This window comes from Acomys minous, assembly GCF_964271855.1.
Source record: "Acomys minous genome assembly, chromosome: 6".
Lineage (NCBI taxonomy): Eukaryota > Metazoa > Chordata > Mammalia > Rodentia > Muridae > Acomys > Acomys minous.
Window position 1 is genome coordinate 80,997,834 of NC_140487.1, and position 17,303 is coordinate 81,015,136.

The 17,303-nt window shown below is 41.3% G+C and overlaps 1 pseudogene across 1 annotated transcript in view; it reads right to left on the reverse strand.

Moving 5' to 3' along the window:
- The window catches only part of LOC311600662 (leptin receptor-like), a 52,214-nt pseudogene that overhangs the window by 16,294 nt on the left and 18,617 nt on the right, over nucleotides 1-17,303 (reverse strand). The window contains exons 5-7 of the transcript XR_014783639.1: nucleotides 10,809-11,014; nucleotides 6,700-6,842; nucleotides 4,953-5,097 (exon numbers count right to left, since the gene is read on the reverse strand). The product of XR_014783639.1 is annotated as a leptin receptor-like (transcript). The remainder of the gene's footprint in view (nucleotides 1-4,952; nucleotides 5,098-6,699; nucleotides 6,843-10,808; nucleotides 11,015-17,303) is intronic.

A 17,303-nucleotide genomic window follows, 5' to 3' on the forward strand; every position in this document is an offset into this window, starting at 1 on the left:
ATCAGTGAAACATAGTGTAGGTTCTTAGCACAGATAACTATGGCACAACATATTGAAGAAAGCAGGCTTGATAGGTATTGTTTTCTTCAGTTATGAAAGAGTCTGATAAACATGTAAAGAAATAGGTAAATGTTTTTGGTTACCTTCCACAAAGGTGCAGATTGATGTTCATAATTGAGTCTCTTCGTTAACAGATTATTTGTAAAACTTCAAGATGTTTTAGTTTAACATCAAATGCATCTAGTGAGGCTTATTCGAGAACTAAAGTTAGAATGTATAGGGTTTGTGCTTGGTTAAATGCTTAAATGTAAGCTTTAAAACAAAAAATTAAAAATGACCATCTCATGGCTGGAGAGATGGGTCAGTGATTAAGAGTACCGGCTGCTCTTCCATAAGTCCTATGTTCAATTCCCTGCAACCATAAACATGTGTAATGGGAACTGATGCCCTGTCTTGTCCTACAGGCATACATGCAAATACAGCACTCCTCTGCATAAAGAAATACTTTAAACATGACAATCTATAAAATTCAGGTAGCTTTACCTAAACTGTGTTTATTTAATACATCCTTTCATTCCAGGGCGGCTGCTGATTCTTCTCTCAAAAAAACATGGAGCTGGGGAGATGGTTCAGAGATTAAGAGCACTTACTGCTCTTCCAGAGGTCCTGAGTTCACTTCCGAAAACCACATGGTGGTTCACAACCATCTATTATGTGATCTGATGCCCTCTTCTGGCCTGCAGGTGTACATGCAGGCAGAGCACTGTATGCATAATAAATAAATTTTTAAAGAAAGAAAGAAAGAAAGAAAGAAAGAAAGAAAGAAAGAAAGAAAGAAAGAAAGAAAACACATGGAGCCTGCTCACACAGATTTCATCAGCACAGATGGTACTGTAAAAAGAAATACTTGTGGGAGCTTCTTAAGTGGATAAGTCTTTGTCCTCACTGCAAGCATCTGAGTTTTGTTCTTATGTGATGATTTTTTTTCTTAATCCTCACCTAGTAGCCCTCAGAAGAAGCTAAGCCATTCAAGATTTTGAGGCAGTATTATGGTCAAGACCATAAAAGCCTCCAAAAGCTCCCAAGCTGGAAGCTTGGGGAGCATCACACACTGCTAGGATCTGTGAAGCCTCCATGAGGGATAGTCCATCTGAAAGAGCTGGATCCCTGGGAGAATGCCCAGGATAAGGACAGGGACTCAGGCTTATTCTGTATCACCGTTTGCTTTCGGGCAGCTGTGAGCTGAACAGATCTCTCCTGCAGACTATGGTGTCATAGTTTCAAAGCAATCGGGTCAAGATTAAAGCCAAAATATGAGCCAAAATGAAAATGTTCATCTTTTAAGATTGATTTTTGTGGGAATTTTGACTGGATGGTAGCTATTTACTCACACTTTTTCCCCCCAATGTTTTTCTGTTTGGGATGTCTGAAGCTTAGCAATATATTTGAGTGATATATAAAAGTCTAGTTGTTAAGTCATGTGACTGACTGTTGAACAAGCTAACAGACTGACAAAGCTGTGTGCATGTGTGTGCTTCATTATGTTATCTGACCACTTATACAAGAATGCAAAACATGAGCTGGAGTTTGAAAACCTAAGCAAATCTAAACTTTCAGATATTGACATCCATTGTAAAGAGAAGCAGAACTGGAAATGAAACATATCCATCTTGCCACAAAGTCGTATTTTTTATGAACTTAAATACTGTAAGAATGCTGCTAATAATTACTATTCTAGAAAAGCATTCCCATTCAGCCTTAAATCCTAGAAAACTTTAAAAAATGACACTTATTATTATAGCAGTGCCTGTCTTTTTTTTTTTAATGAAGGGGAGGTTTTAGATTTTAAAACAACAACAACAAGAACAGAAAGAAAGAGCTTTCCAGGGAAAGTAAGCACGTTGCCTAATAGTTAATAAAGAGATTTTCAGTGTAGGTGGGCGTGGCAACCTTTGCTTTGCTCAGCTTCCCTCGTCACCTGACACCACAGGACCACATAGAATGCCTCCACCTGGAATACTGTGCTTTACCCCACCCCACCCCACGCCCTTATGTGACTCATAGGACATATCTAATCAGTAAGAGCTGCTTATAGAAGATGCAGCTTCACCTAGGAAATGACCCAGAAGTTCAAGACATGAGTTATCAGCATCCTATTACACTCACGGTGACAGTAGAAAGTCACTTGAGGAATAAAGATATAAGATCGTTGTCTACAGTCTTCATGCCATGTCCCTGAGACTTCCAGCTTGACCGGTCTCACAATCTCACTTTGCACCAAGCAATTAGTGTTGAAGCTAAGATAGTGCCTGATATTCGCTGCACATTTATCAAGAGTCAGGTGCGGTCACAAGCACTTGGCTGTATTATTTCCCACTAGTCATATGCACATTCCGATCTTACAAGCAAGGAAACTGAGGCACAGAAAGGTGAAGAACCTCTCCAAAGAAATCATGATGATGCTCCCTGTGTGACCTGGTAGACTCAAAACCAACACTTCTACGAAACAGACTGCTTTCTGACTAATTAACACTTCTAAAATAATAAGTAATCAATAAGGAGAGTTGTTAAATGGAATGGACTGACTGCGCCCTCGCTGTCCTACATTGCTATTTCTGTGTTACCATAACCCACCCGAGTAAGACTGAACAAGCAGAACCAAACTGACAGTTAAGTGACTTCGCAACTTAGCTGTGGCAGGGTTGGAATCTGGACAAGATGCTTGGGGCTCTGGGAAGCACTGCCTCTCACCTCTCTGGGAAACCTGTGGCTAAACTGCAATTTCTCTGATGTTAAAAATAACATTGAAAGTTGGCAGAAAGGAAAGGAGGACGGTTGCCTGACACGCAGGTCTATGAGTCACTGCAGACAAACGGAAACCCCAGGAGTCACTCACACCTGAAAACGATTGCTGAGTCACGTGGGCAAGAGTGGAAGTGCACATCAAATGTAAAATAGCCTCAGTGAGTGCCCAAGAGTGTCCGTTGTACCTACAGTGTTCTCTGCAGTAACCAGCTCTGGGCTGGATTTCCAGGTACAGATAAGCTGGACCTTCTTAGCTGATACCAACAGGCTGTTGAAGTGGTTATGAACAACAAAGTAGCTGATTCCAAGAAAAGAGCAAGACAAACCCCCACCCACCATGTGAAAAGTTTCCACCAAGCTAGGAAAACCTGCTGTATGGATAAAATAAAAAAAAAATTATTCTGGAAAGCAGATACTACGGAAAGCAAACGTGTCTGCAGGAAACAGTTGAAAGACGTTGCTGCGCATGAACTACAGAATGACAGCTCCTGCAAGATGCCTGGATCTTCAGATACACCGGCAAGACTTTTGACATGAATACAAAGTTGATCCTCTGTAGTTATTATAAATCCAGAGATCAAATGAAAGAATTCAAAACAACTAGAGTATGAGGATAACGAAAAAGAAAAGCCCACAGTTTTCCCCCTTCCAGGGGAAAACACGGTACCCACCTTTCGGAAGGAACCACCCTCTAAGGACACTAGCATTATGCCAGTGCTATTTGGTGACACTACAAAAGGTCATGGGGCTGGGAGGGAAAGTGATGTTCCTAGGTCCCCAGACCCTTGCTTGATTACCCAGCCCTGTGCAAGGGGCTAGGAGTCCACCCCAGCAGGTAGTGAATGCTTAAGGAAGAAAAACCCGCTGAAGCAGCCCCTGCTGTTCCTGCTACTGCCCGCAATGCTGGAGCCAAAGTACTCGCCAGGACAGGGCGATCCCCAACTGTAGCCCCACTTCCAGGAACTAGAGCTCCTCTACCTGGTTTGAGACCACTCATGGGCCATCAACCAGCCTGTCCTCTGATCAAAAAACACTGATGTGCATGCCTCTCTTCATGAATAAATGGCCTACACCAGAAATTAGAGTTCTACCCTCCCCAGGAATGCATGCACCAAAACACTAGGGTGTTTGCTTCCCCCTGTATGCATCTTATGAGATTGTGTAGCCTGTGAGCTCTCTGTACCATCATTCTGTATTAATTATAGCTAATAAAAATATAGAGAGAGCTGGTGAGATGGCCCACTAAGCGAAGAGCTTGATGCACAAGCCTGAGAACCCATGCTCAGGAGCCCAGCACCACATAACACGCAGAGCACAGAAAACGGGCCTTAGCACTGTAAAGGAGAGACAGGAAGTTCTAGAGGCTGGCCCAGCCAGCTAATCCAGCTGACTCAGCAAGCTACAGGATCAAAAAGAGACCCTATCTCAAAAAGTATGTTCAAAAATGATGGAGGAAGATGGCCAAATTCAACCTATGGCCTCTGCAAGTGCACACATGCACACGCGCTCACGCACACACATGTGCAGACTTGCACACACATGTATGCATTCTCGCACATATGCACACCTCTAGAAGTAAGCATTTAATATCTAACATGGTATGATGAATACACTTGGCTTCGAAATGTAAATTAAAGAATTAAGAACATAAATCATATGTTTAGGTTTCTAAAGTGGAAATTTCAAGTTAACGTTGTATCTTTTTGAAGTGTTTGACTATGTACCTAAGGCTGTTTCAAACTTATCTTCTTCTTGCCACATGTTCTAGAATACTATTTCCTTTTTTTTCATATTAAAAAAAATCAATAAAAGGGTGCTTTGGAAGAACATACATAGGAACTCGGATGCAATTTTCATGAACAAATTATTCTGTTCAAGATTTAAGTAAAATGTAGCTGGGCACAGGCACAAGACATGTCTTTAATCCCAGCACTCAAGAGGCTTAAGGCAGGAAGAATGTCAGTCCAAAGTCTGCCTAAACTGATGTAGACCTTGTCTTCAAAGAGAATTTTAAATACAGTTTTAATATTTAAATATTAATACTTAGATATTAATATTTAATATTTGAAGATGCTCCTGATATACCAGTGGCAAGGAAGGCAGGGTCTGGGAAAATATTTCCAGAGAGCGACTTCTGCAAGGCCTACCTTGTATGGTAAATACTTGAGGTGAACTCCAGTCACTCCAGATTCCTGAGCCACCCAGTCTCTTGCTTCTCACCTGGACCTGGTAGGAAGATCCAGGAAGCACGTTGTGTACCACCAGAGATGCAGCTAAGACTATTTCAGCAGCCTGTGAAATGCCATGTTGAAACATTAGAGCATCAAGTTGATGTGGAATGATTGCCAAAACAGATACCATGCAAGCCTCAGCAAGCCTCAAAGTGTTATAATCTTACAGATGAATTGCCTGGTTACAGAATTAAACCAGAAATCAGGGACAATGTGAAAAATAAACACTGTGCATCTATCAGGGAAATTTTAAAGCACCTGTAGATCAAACAAAAACTGGTATAACTGATAAATACTAACTGATGTCTACATTCCATCATGTCTATATGATCTTTAGGATGTTTAAGTAGCCACTTTGCCATCTGTTATACATCTGGTAAAAAAACGTGCAGAGGTGTAGAGAGGACTGTAGGATCCCGAAGGAAAGCTACACAGAAGAGGGACAGCAGTTATACTAAGGTCCTGACCCTGATGATGAACAGGACAAGAGTCGACACACCGCTTATAAACCATAGGGGAAGACATGAGGCCAAACCCTGTAGAAAACAAACTCGTGCATCACACTGAGTTTTCAAAAAATGTGCTTCAATGGAACTCCCTGGTCTCTTCAAGACGATGAGGGGAAGAAACAAGTCATAGTTTAAAAACCATGAAGAGCATGAGGTATGCAATAGAACATTATCAGGATGTCCATACTTATAGTTCTGTGATCTCCAATTTACTAATGAGAAAGCACCTCACAGTAGCCTTAACTCTATATGGATACACCTGACACCAAGGACTCCCAAACTAATAGGACCTTAGAAAAGTAACATGGTTCTAAAAAGATTGGTTTTTACCTTGGAAAAATGATGTAGTGCTTAGGCTCCCTATTTGCCATGGAGGTTTTCACGTGACTCCACAGGCCACTCATGCCCTCCTCCTCCTTCCCCAGCCCTGTCTCCGTTACCATCCACTGCCACAGTTGTATTCACTCAGCCTCTGCCATACAGGCCCCTGCATTGCTGGTCCACCTGCTTGTCACCCAGTCCCCCAGACACCTACACAGCGGTCTCCTTCAAATCCTTGACCCAGTGCCATGCCCCCATGAGGCCTGCCCCAGCCTCCACTTGCTGTGCCGTTCCTTCCTCATCCTCTCACCCTGCTCTATGATCCCAAAGCATCTCACTGCATGTATGCCAGCTCCTAACAATAAAGAGGTGCTCACAAAACATTTCAGCAGAGGAGGATGCTGAGCGATTCCATGACACAAATGCATACACGGTGTGCCAGCACACTGAGCAGCGAAGAAGGCTGCACTGTCAACCAGCAGTCTACCAATGAAAACTGGTGTAGTTGTAAGTTAAAATCTGGTAAGCATCCAGGCAGTGGCATATACACTTTTAATCCTAGCAATCCAGAGGCAGAGGGAGGCAGAGCTCTGAGTTTGAGGACAGGCTAGTCTGCAGAGCAAGTTCCAAGACAGCCAGCACTACACAGAGAAACCCTATGTCAAAAATTTATAACTGATCTCCTTAGTGTATAAATTATCTCACTATGCAATATTCTATATAATCCCTTCTACTCTAAGAAGCACAGGCATATTTAGCAGGCAAGGGTAATTTCTATGAGACTTGGGAATCTTTAATAGCTTCTCAATTTTTCTTTACGAAAATATACTTACCTCTCTTCTAACTGTAGAATTCTCTGAATATTTCACTTGATATTGAAGTGGAAATGGTGCCACTGTTGGGCTGCTCCAAGAAATCTTTAAATTACCATCATCTGTGATTTCCATGCACAAACCCAATGGCGGATCAGGCTTCACTTAAGGGGGAAGAAAAAGACATTTAAGTCAGGCAATTTTTAGGGTAATCATATCTGAGTAAAATGAAGTTGAAATAAATTGTCAGCATATCTTGCCTTTCAAATACTTAAAAACTTCCCACATTCTAGGGCTAATTACAGAGCTTAGGCAGACATGCATGTTGGGCTGTCCTCTTGTACTGTATTCATCACAGCAAACCCCTGACTTCACTTCTCTTCTTTATGTGGCAAGGACTATAAACCAGTAAATGAAAAGATCTTGATAAATGTGATTTTCTTCTCTACAAAGTTTGTCTAACTTTACTTTGCCTGATGATATTCAGACTCACTTGCATTCTCTGCCTAGGTCCGGTCACTGTGCTTGCCTCTGCTGCTCATGAGGACAACAGCAGTGTGCAGAACACTATGCAGAAAATGCACAGAGCTGGGCAAGAATCAGCATACTAATTCACATAAAATATCAGTCCAAACATACCTATTCCACTCAGAACAAACATTACCAGGCAATAAATGCATCATCAGAAGTGCCTGCCAGTCCATAGGTACAGGGGAGGGTTTTCCTGGCTTAATAGAGAATATTAACTAAGTGAAGGATTCCTGGGTTCAAATGTACATATGTCTATTAGCATTAATATATGTAAGTACTTTATTACTTCAACCAATAAGAAAACATTTTAAATATGTAAAGAAACCATTTAAACATCTTACAGGTAAAGATTATTTTAATAAATTGTGATTCGTGCCATATAGAAAACTTAAGCAGCCATTAAAAATCATATTATAGTGAATATGTTCAAGAGGCTTATTACAAATTCATGCTTTGATTCTGTTATAAAACTTACTGTATTTTTGTTTACATGTATATCTGTGTGTACATTCATGTGCCCTATGAAAACAGAAAGTGATGTTGGAACCCCCAAGAATGAGAGTTACAAGCAGTTGTGAGTAGCCATGTGAGTGCATGGGACCAAACCTGGGTTGTCTGTTAGTGCTTCAGAAGCTAAGCCATCTCTCCAGTCTCCATTCTCGTATTCTTGAGTTGTTAAAATTAGCAAATAGAATATATCGAAATTTTATTGTGTTCCCAGGACCAAAAAAATGCAAAAACTTAAAAACAAATGCACCAAAGAGTAGCAAAATTATATATAATTGCAGACTGTTTCACATTTCCTAGAAAGTCATACTAAATATATCTTAAAATGTTTCCCTGGCTCCCCTATGCCCAGCTCAGCACTTGCTGCCACTCACCCACTCTATTGGAGAAACATCTTCAGAAGAGCTGGGGAGACTTGCCTTCCACCCAGCCCACTCAGCTACCCAACCTACCTTGGTCAGCTCTTCCTTAGCAATCACAAAGTCTGCTCCGATCAAGACCACTACTCTGAAGCAAATCTGATGGCATTTTCCAATTAAGTTTATTCTACCTCTCAGCACAGCATCCTATACAGCTATATACACCCTATATACACAGTTTCTAAGACAACACCGCCTCCTTCATCTGTACTAATATCTGTTAGGTTTCTTTTTCTTCTGAATTCTTACTGGGTCGTCTCATAGAATCCATATAATGACAACTCCCAAATATTTATCTCCCCTGAACTTTGGAGTCTTACAGCCAACTGTCTATTCAACACCTCATAGGAGTCTAAAAGTCATCTCAAACACAAAAATGGCCTTATTGCTGCATTTCCACCTAATACCCATTGTTGGAATTTTTAGGGGCAAACTGAAGGGTCCATTTCTCTCAGTCCTTCAGATCCTACAAGCAAATTCACCAGTTCCACATATCTTTATTGCTATAACCCTACCCTGGCTGGCAAATCCCTTCAGCCTCCTATCCAGGCTCTTCCTCCTACCAATTCACCTCTTCTTCACTCCCTAATAAATTCATTCTTCATGAGGTAGAGTAAAATTTGAACACACAGATAGGTGTGATCATATGGTATGTCTGATCCGATCAGACCCTCAATCGAAAGTTTCCATTTGATTGGAATAAAATCCAAACTCTGGAACTCTGGACCTGATGCCCTCTGTCCCTCAATAACTCTGAGCTAATCTCTTATGAGTCGTACTTCATTGACTCCATGCATAGAGACATCCTCCGGTTCCTCAACTCATCACAGAGATTTTTGTCTTCAGCACAGGGAATGTGTTCTTGCTTGAAACATTTTTTACTTTGACGTTTTTACATGCATACCTCCTTTTCACTTAGTTAATAATAAAGAGATCTTTGGCCATGATAACAGAAATAGTAATTCCCCAAGTCAGTACTGCTACATGATATGTCTTAATTCTTTTACAACACTTAAAAATTTGGGGTACATCAGGTTCAAATATAAGACATTTTTTGCTGGGCATTGGTTGTACACACCTTTAGAGCCAGCACTTCAGAGAGACAGAGGCAGACAGATCTTTGAGTTTGAGGCCAGCCTGGTCTGCAGAGCCTGTTTCAGGATGGCCAAGGAAAACTTTTTGATATTTTTCAAAAATTATCTCTGCCTTAGGACAGAATTAGGAATTTCTGAATACATATAAATTCAATGGTCATACTTTCCCTTGACTACAATACTTGGAAAACAAATTCAATGGAATAGTGATCTAAATGCTTTGTAAATTTACCAGGTAGAACCAGTTTTAAACAGATAAAAATATGATGTCAAATAAATGTTTCATTATTTTTTCCCTATTGACAGTGATTTCACAATTGAATTGCTTGAGTATTGTTATCATTATGTCATAAAAATCCAAACCTATGTCTCTAGAGAGCAAATTACATGAAAGACTTAATCTTAAAATAAAATACTAAACAAAGGTTCAAAAGTAACAGCTTAAGTCATATAAAAAGAAGCAATGTTTGGAACTGTGTGGACAACTGTGGCAGATAAATGGAAAAGTGTACTCAGTCACAGCAAGACCCATGAATCAAAGCCAAATGTGGAGAGCTGGTGAGAGGGTAGGGAGATTACCAAGCTGGTAAAATGCCTGCCACCTAAGTCTGGAGCCCCAGCACCTACATAACACCAAGGCATGGTGATGTGTGCCCACAGCCTGAGTACTCAAGGGACCCAGACAGGAGGGGTTCTGGAGCTCACTGGCCAGCTAGTCTTGCCAAATTGGTGAGCTACAGACTCAGTGAGGCACCCTCTCCCAATGAAATAAAATAAAACAAGGAAGTGCAATAAGGGAAGAAGCCCAGCATTGACCTTCATCCTCCACATGCACCTGCCCACACACATGCACACACATGTAGAGTTGCCTGTTATCAATTGAGAAAATTTAAATTTAAAAATTTACAAAGCTGCTGAGTAGCATGCCATTTAACGCAATGTACACCCATGTATATATAAAACTGAGAAAGTCCCTTAATACCCATCTGTGTTATCACAGCTATGACCTGAACATTTAAGCTTGTCAAAGGAGTCTTGAGGATCCTAGCAATAAGAAAATGAGATATTTCACCCATGTGAGACTGTCTTGTCCTCAAGCTGTGCAGGGGATGGATTGACTGTTTATTGGTCTGTTGTTGACTCTGCTCACTACACCAGTCCTGCTGTGTGAGTAGGAATCCTCCCCTGTTCCTCGCACTGTTTCCAACCCTGATGATAGTCTCTGTACACATGACTTTAAGATCGGCTTATTAGAAGAATGAGTTCGATCAAAAATTATTTTAATAATTTTCAAAAATGGTTATCTGAGATAGTAATTAATTAATACACATCCATTCACTAAATCCAAGACTCAGAGAAGCCACAGCTGCTGCTTCAGAAGACCATTTAAGTGCTAACCTTAGAGGCAGTTTCTATTATGAGCACATTGGAGAAGCTGCCTATCGTAGTACACTTTCCATCTTTTCAGTATTGACCACAGTGGTGTAAGCCATGAAAACTCTTGGCCCATACGAACCTCTCAACCCCTTTCTGTGGCTGATTTTTTTCAAGGTCACTGTCTTTCTGAAGTGCAACTTACCAATAAGCATGGGCTGCACTGCCATTAGGGGAGACTGGAAAGTCACACCCGCAGATATGATTTCCAAACACATCACGAGGGAGTAGTTGAGTCTGGCTCTTGGTATCGGCACATGGCACTCACATTCCCAGAGGCTGCAGTTGCACTGCACAGTCTGAAAGCTGTCTTTCAGGGGGGCCAAAGGCAAGTCATCTATGATGTCAGGCCTGTATTTAAATATAAGAACAAAATGTGAGGATGGGTGTGGAAGTACTGGACAGGTTTTGAAAGCAGGACATCAAATCCAGCTTCAGGACGGGCTCTACCAGAAAAAACAAAGAAAGCAAGAAACAAAGACTAAAGATATAGCAGATTAACTGTCAAGCCAGAGGGTCAGAAAGGCATTAACAAGAAAGAAAACCACAGCCCTGAGATAGCACCCACAGTGAAAATATCCTTTAAAACAAATATGAAAAAATGGCTTTTTTTTGTCAGACAAAGAGTCATCTTCAGAGCTACATTATAAAAATGCTGAAGGAAGGGTTTGGATACAAAATAAATAAATAAAATTATAAAAATGATAAAGGAAGATTTTGGATAAAAAATAAATAAATAAAAGAAGACTGAAATTTGGTGTCACACAAAGGAGTGAAGTTGAACTTCGAGGATAATTATTTATTGGCTAATTAAAGCAAAAATGGCAACCACATATTTACAGGGTATGGCATAGACTGAACTAAAGTATGAAGTAGCAGCACCAAGCTTGGGAGAGCTGGAAGTATACAACTGAAGTGTCACATGACATACAAAGTATTACAGATTCCCTTAGATTCTAAGACATGTCATAATTCAAAAGCCACTAAAATACTAAGTCTTATAGATATAGCTAATAGGCAACAAAGCTGATTAAATGAAAGCATAAAAATAATCTAAAATAATGGAGAAATACAACTGTGTGGTGGCACACACCTTTAACACCAGCACTTAGGAGGCAGAGGCAGGCAGATCTCTGAGTGTGAGTCCAGCCTGGTCTACAGAGTTGGTCCCAGGACAGCCATAGCTACACAGAAAAAGCTTGTCTTTTAAAAACTGGGAGGAAAAGGACAAGAAGTATTAGAAAAGAGGCAGGAGGCTTGACAACAGAGTTGGCAGCATGAAATACAAATGGTCTAAATGTTCCATTCATAAGGCAGTCAGTAGCAAACTGTGCAGAAAGTAGCACCAAATTATAAACCTCTCATAAGAACTCAATTTTAGCACTAAAACTCTAATTTAGTGAAGGAGATGGTTAGAAAAAGATATGCTATTTCAAAATAAATCAAAATAAAGGTGAATGGCTATTCTTATGTCAATAAAGTTGAATTCAGCACAATAACTATTTACCAAGGTAGAGAAAGTCATTCATAACAAAGAAAGATTGTGGAGGAGGTCATTAAAGTACATAATATGTATGTTCCCAGTAACAGGCAGAAATAGGCTAATTCACAATTACTGGTGAAATGTCTAACTTTTCTCTAATAATTAACAGAAGAAGTAAACAAGATAATTCATGATTAAGAGCTGAAAAACACTGTTAAACAACTTGGCCCGTGTAGTGAGATTTGGTCTCCACATCCTAGCCATAGAAGGTCACCTCACAGGAAGCCAGCATATAGAATTGCCAATTTGTGCAAAATAAGCCATCTCTTCCATAGGACAGACAATGTTTGCCAAGAGAATCAGAATTTCTGATAGGGAAAGGAGAAAGTAGACCCAAATATGACTTGCTACTATCTAATTAATTCTTACTTGCTTTCAAATGAAAAAAAAAAAGCCTGTTCATATACATAAAAATTAAATATAGTGTGAAAAAGAAGAAGAGAGGAGGACAAGGACAAGGACAAGGAGGAGGAGGGCAGGGGCTGAGGAGATGGTTGAGCGGGTAAGTGCTTGTTACATAATTATGAGGACCTTATTCTGAATTCAAAGAACCCACATAAATGCTGAGTGTGATTCCAATTCTCTTACTACAAAAGGGAAGCAGGAACAGGAGAATCCCCAGAAGCGCTCGGGATGGCTAACCTAATGTGTTAGCAACAATTAGGAAACCCTGCCTCCAAACAAGATGGGATGTGAGGGCTAACACTCCAGGTTGTAGTCTGACCTACACACACACACACACACACACACACACACACACACACACACACACACACTGCTACTATTTAATTCTTATGTATATGAACAAACTTTATGTAAAAGTAAATAATAATGAGAGAATATTTGTAAAATTGGTTTTAAATTTGGCTTCTTTGCAAACTTAACCTTGAGCGAAATTTTCTCATAGGAGACCTAAGTATTTAGAACTTAAAATTCATCATTAACAAGCACACGTGGTTCATAGAAGGTACATTCAGTCCTCTGACTTTTGACACTCTCTTTTTCTTCCCAGGAAAATCTCTCTATAAAACCATTAGCACTCTCTAAGCCAGGCCTAGGTTATATTAGTATGAGAATACTACCAAAGTGTGGATCCTGAGGTCCTGACTCAGGGAAGCTGACAGCATACCCTAGTGTACATCCTTTAAAGAGGAACTCTACCCACATTAGCTTTGCAAATTGCCTATTTGAAGTGACAATGAGCTGGAAATATGCTTCCACAAAACTATACCTTGCTAATAACAAAATCAAAGACGATAGACCTCATTTGAAAAATTCAGCAGGTCTAAGGTCATGGATTTGGTGTCTTTTATAAATCCAAATGTTGAGAGGCCAGCACCATCTATTTCACCATGACCATCTGAGCGTCACCATTTATTCTGGGGAAGGAAGGGCTCCCTTCCTCTCTGAAGGCTGTAAGGCCAGGCCCTCCTTCCTGCCAGCCTCAGAGTCCATTTGGTACTTCACCCTTTTCTGCCAGAGAAACTGGCTCTTGCACTTTCATTTCCTGCCCAGCAGCAGTGGAGGGGACTTAGAACAACAGTGGCACCACAGCACGGGGCAATAGAATCTCCAGTTAGCACAAAAAATGGTGGGAGGAGGTGCCTACAGAGATGAGCAGTCCCTCCTTGGACATGCAGCCCCCATGGATCTGCTAGACAACAACAGTAGCCACTGGCCAGACACACCTGACAGGGGACCTCCTAGATGAGCCTCTACCTGGTGAGGACATCCACAGCTAACAGCCTTAGATTCCTCCAGAGGCTGATAAACTCTCTTGCTGGGTCCTGCTCCAAAACAGGAGATATAGGCCTAATGACTGCCACACATGTGGAGACCTGCATAGTATTGAGAAAAAAGCTTTGTCTAGGTGGATGTATCAGATGTTATTGGAGACCATTGATAATACCCTCGAAAAATTATGTGCAGACTTACCCTTGGGATGTCAACCACTGAGCAGTTAAGTTGGCTCAGCGATCATGTATATTCCTGACTCCTGCACTTTATTAGCTATCTGATAACGCTGTGTTTGTTCTGATTCTTGCACCCTGCTTCATCCAATTTTTAAAATGGCAAGTGAGCAATAACACTGAGGTTACTGCCAGTCAGCTTCTGGTTCAGTACCAAATAGTCCCTAGCACAGAAGCAGATGGCTAGTATGAAACCCCTTTTAAAAAAATTAAACAGGAAGAAATGTTGGGAAACCCTGTTGTTAAGGTCTATGTCTGGCATTTCCAGATAGCCTCAGAGCACAGTATAAAATGGCGGACACTATCTGTCAGTAGGACTCTCTCTTCTATGCCTGATCTGGAGAGCCTGAACCCCTACATCCTCTGATGGATGAGTGCCATGTAGCCCTAAAGGAAAAAACAGGTTTAAGTCCCTTCCTCCCAATAGAACCTGTTCACCTGCTCAGTAAGTACCCAGGGATTGTTGTCTATACCCACCCTATGCTAATAAGATGTCTTGGTGTCTTATCCCTCAACCAATGGCTTTTAACTGTACCTGGAGTTCTTCCCCCACCTATAAGATAATTAAGTACTGTGTTCCCTCTCTTATGATAGGACTGCCTGATTGTGGGTAAATCAAGTATCCCTAGCATCCCCAGCCCCATCAAATCAAACACATTTACCCTCAAAACCCCTCCCACAACCCAAGGCTTATAGTTCACTGTTTCACACAAAATAAAGGGGGACCAGCATCATCCATTAAAAAATGTAAATGCTACACCTGTACCTGAGACTCACTGGATCAGCCTAGATGGGATACACCTTACTGAGGAGGGGAGTTGTATTATACTAAGTTCTCTGTCCAAATAAATGGAAAAGCAACAAGGACAAGAGGAAGGAGCAAAAAGAAAAGCGTAAAGAGAAAGAAATGAATCTGAGTATTTCTCATTAGTGATATAACAGCACAGAGGGGAGGGACGAGCCACACTAGCTTTGGACTACAATATTCTGACTATGTAACCTTTAGCCTTAGTAGACTAAATGGATATAGACAATTATGCGCTCTGAGATGTTTCTGTTTCATAATGCTACATGCTCACCATTCCCAAACTTGTGTGCATACTATGACTAAGCAAATAATGGATATATTTTCCTATTATAGGAAAGAGAACTAAGCTTCTTGATACTAAGGAAGAACATGGAGGGAAGGAGATGGGGAGAGGAAGAGAGAGAAAGAGAAAGGGAGGGAGGGGAGAGGGAGAGACAGAGTCAGAGACAAAGACAGAGAGGCCATGGGGAAAATAGCAGTCAGGTGTGGTAGCACATGCCTTTAATTCCAGCTCTTGGGAGTCAGAGACAGATGGAGGTGCCAGCCTGGACTATAGGGTGAGTTTTAGGCCACCAGAAACAGACACAACCAAGAGAGAGAACTCTTTTCTTGGGCTGTGGGTTGAGGGTGGGAGTGGGGGGCATTGGTGTGAACACAGATTCAGTCAGTCACTATGGCTATGTGTGCATATAGAGATATACAACCATACAGACTTGTATACACATGTGTAACTGACTAACTGCCTCTGTCGTCTGGATGGTTAGAAGCAATGCCAACTGACCAACTAAAGAAGCCTCCAGATGGAGTTTCATAACTACCATTGTCCAATAAAATTCTACATGGCCACTTCCAGTGTAGGTAGAAGACGACAGGAGCACCCTGTAATGCTGGAAAAAGAGAGTTCTCAAAAAAAGATAGTAAAAAGGGATGGAAAAATAACAGGACCCAAGAGCCATCTTGAACTGCCTCTTACCAGGCAAGCACAGACTAGTCAGTGTAAGGACAAAACAGTGGTAAATGGTTACACCCATAAAATTGAAGAAGGGAGGGTGAGAAGGGAGGGTGTGAAAAAGGGAGGGAAGAAGAAGGGAGGGAAGAAGAGGGAAGGGAAGAAGAAGGGAGGGAGAGAAGGCTGATGAAGACCATCGTCCATGCATTATCTAGATTATAGCCCTTGATAATCAGCCTTCTCGTCTACAAGCTTTTCTTACCTGGTATCTTGAGGAGGCTGATACTTAACTCAGGTGTTAAGGTGAACACATTAAAATTTTTCTCACTATGTTCTGGCTTCAAGAACTTTACCCATGAGTCTGAGCTCCCTCATACTCTCTTCGTCGTCTTAATTCAGCGGCATTTCCGGGCACGATGAAAGTTCCCCAGCCCTGTGCTGCATTCTGGAAATTTCTCCCACCCTACACAGGTAGGGCAATTCAGAGCCTGCTTTGTTTCCCTCTCTCAGGAATCGAAGGCCTATTCCACTTTCTCCCAATATCAAAAGAGTAACTTCCCTCAATTCACAGCTTCCTACTTGTCTGTGACAGAAATGTCCCAAGCTCTTTTATTTTCTGAGTTATCTTTGTTGTGTTTTATATTAACTCTTGAAGAGAAAACGGTATTCGGTCAGTCTAAAACGTTGTTTTTAAAGGTGCAGTGGATGGGGTACAGTTTGATGGAAATGCATAATCAGAGAGGTTTAAGTTGCATGTGGCAGTTATTATAATGTGTCTACCAGCAAAGTGAGAAACCAACAACACAGGAATATAAGAAAATGACAAAAATGAAGTCCCTGAGGTGACATCAATACATAGATTTCAGGGCACTTTAAATTGTATGGGCTCCAACATGGTCAATCTGGTAGATTTGGGTGGGAGGCATAGGCATCCACCTATTTTTGTTTTCTCAGTGACAAGGGTGTAGACATCTCTGGGACTCTTTAGACCACTCTCTGGGACACCAGTGACAATGCTAAATGCTATCTAGGCAGGATGGAAGAAAGGGTTTATTGTAGATAAATGGGCGAGCATAATCAGAGGCAAGGACATCTTGCAGAGTGCAGAGTGGGCATGACCAGACTGAGCTCAGACATGTAAGGAGAGGAGTTGAAAACAAGTACCTCAAAGAGAGGTTTCCTCCCAGAGCCTTCCTGTTACCTCTGTGGGTAATCGGGTGTCAGGTACCTCCTCATAGAGAGGGAAAGAAATAGGACTGACTTACATCAAAATTGGATGTGAGCACAGCGAGGGGTGAATCTGTGCAGTGAAGCAGTCTGCCAGGGGAAAGTCAGGACAAGACTGGAACGTCTTTCTTAAGAAGATGACA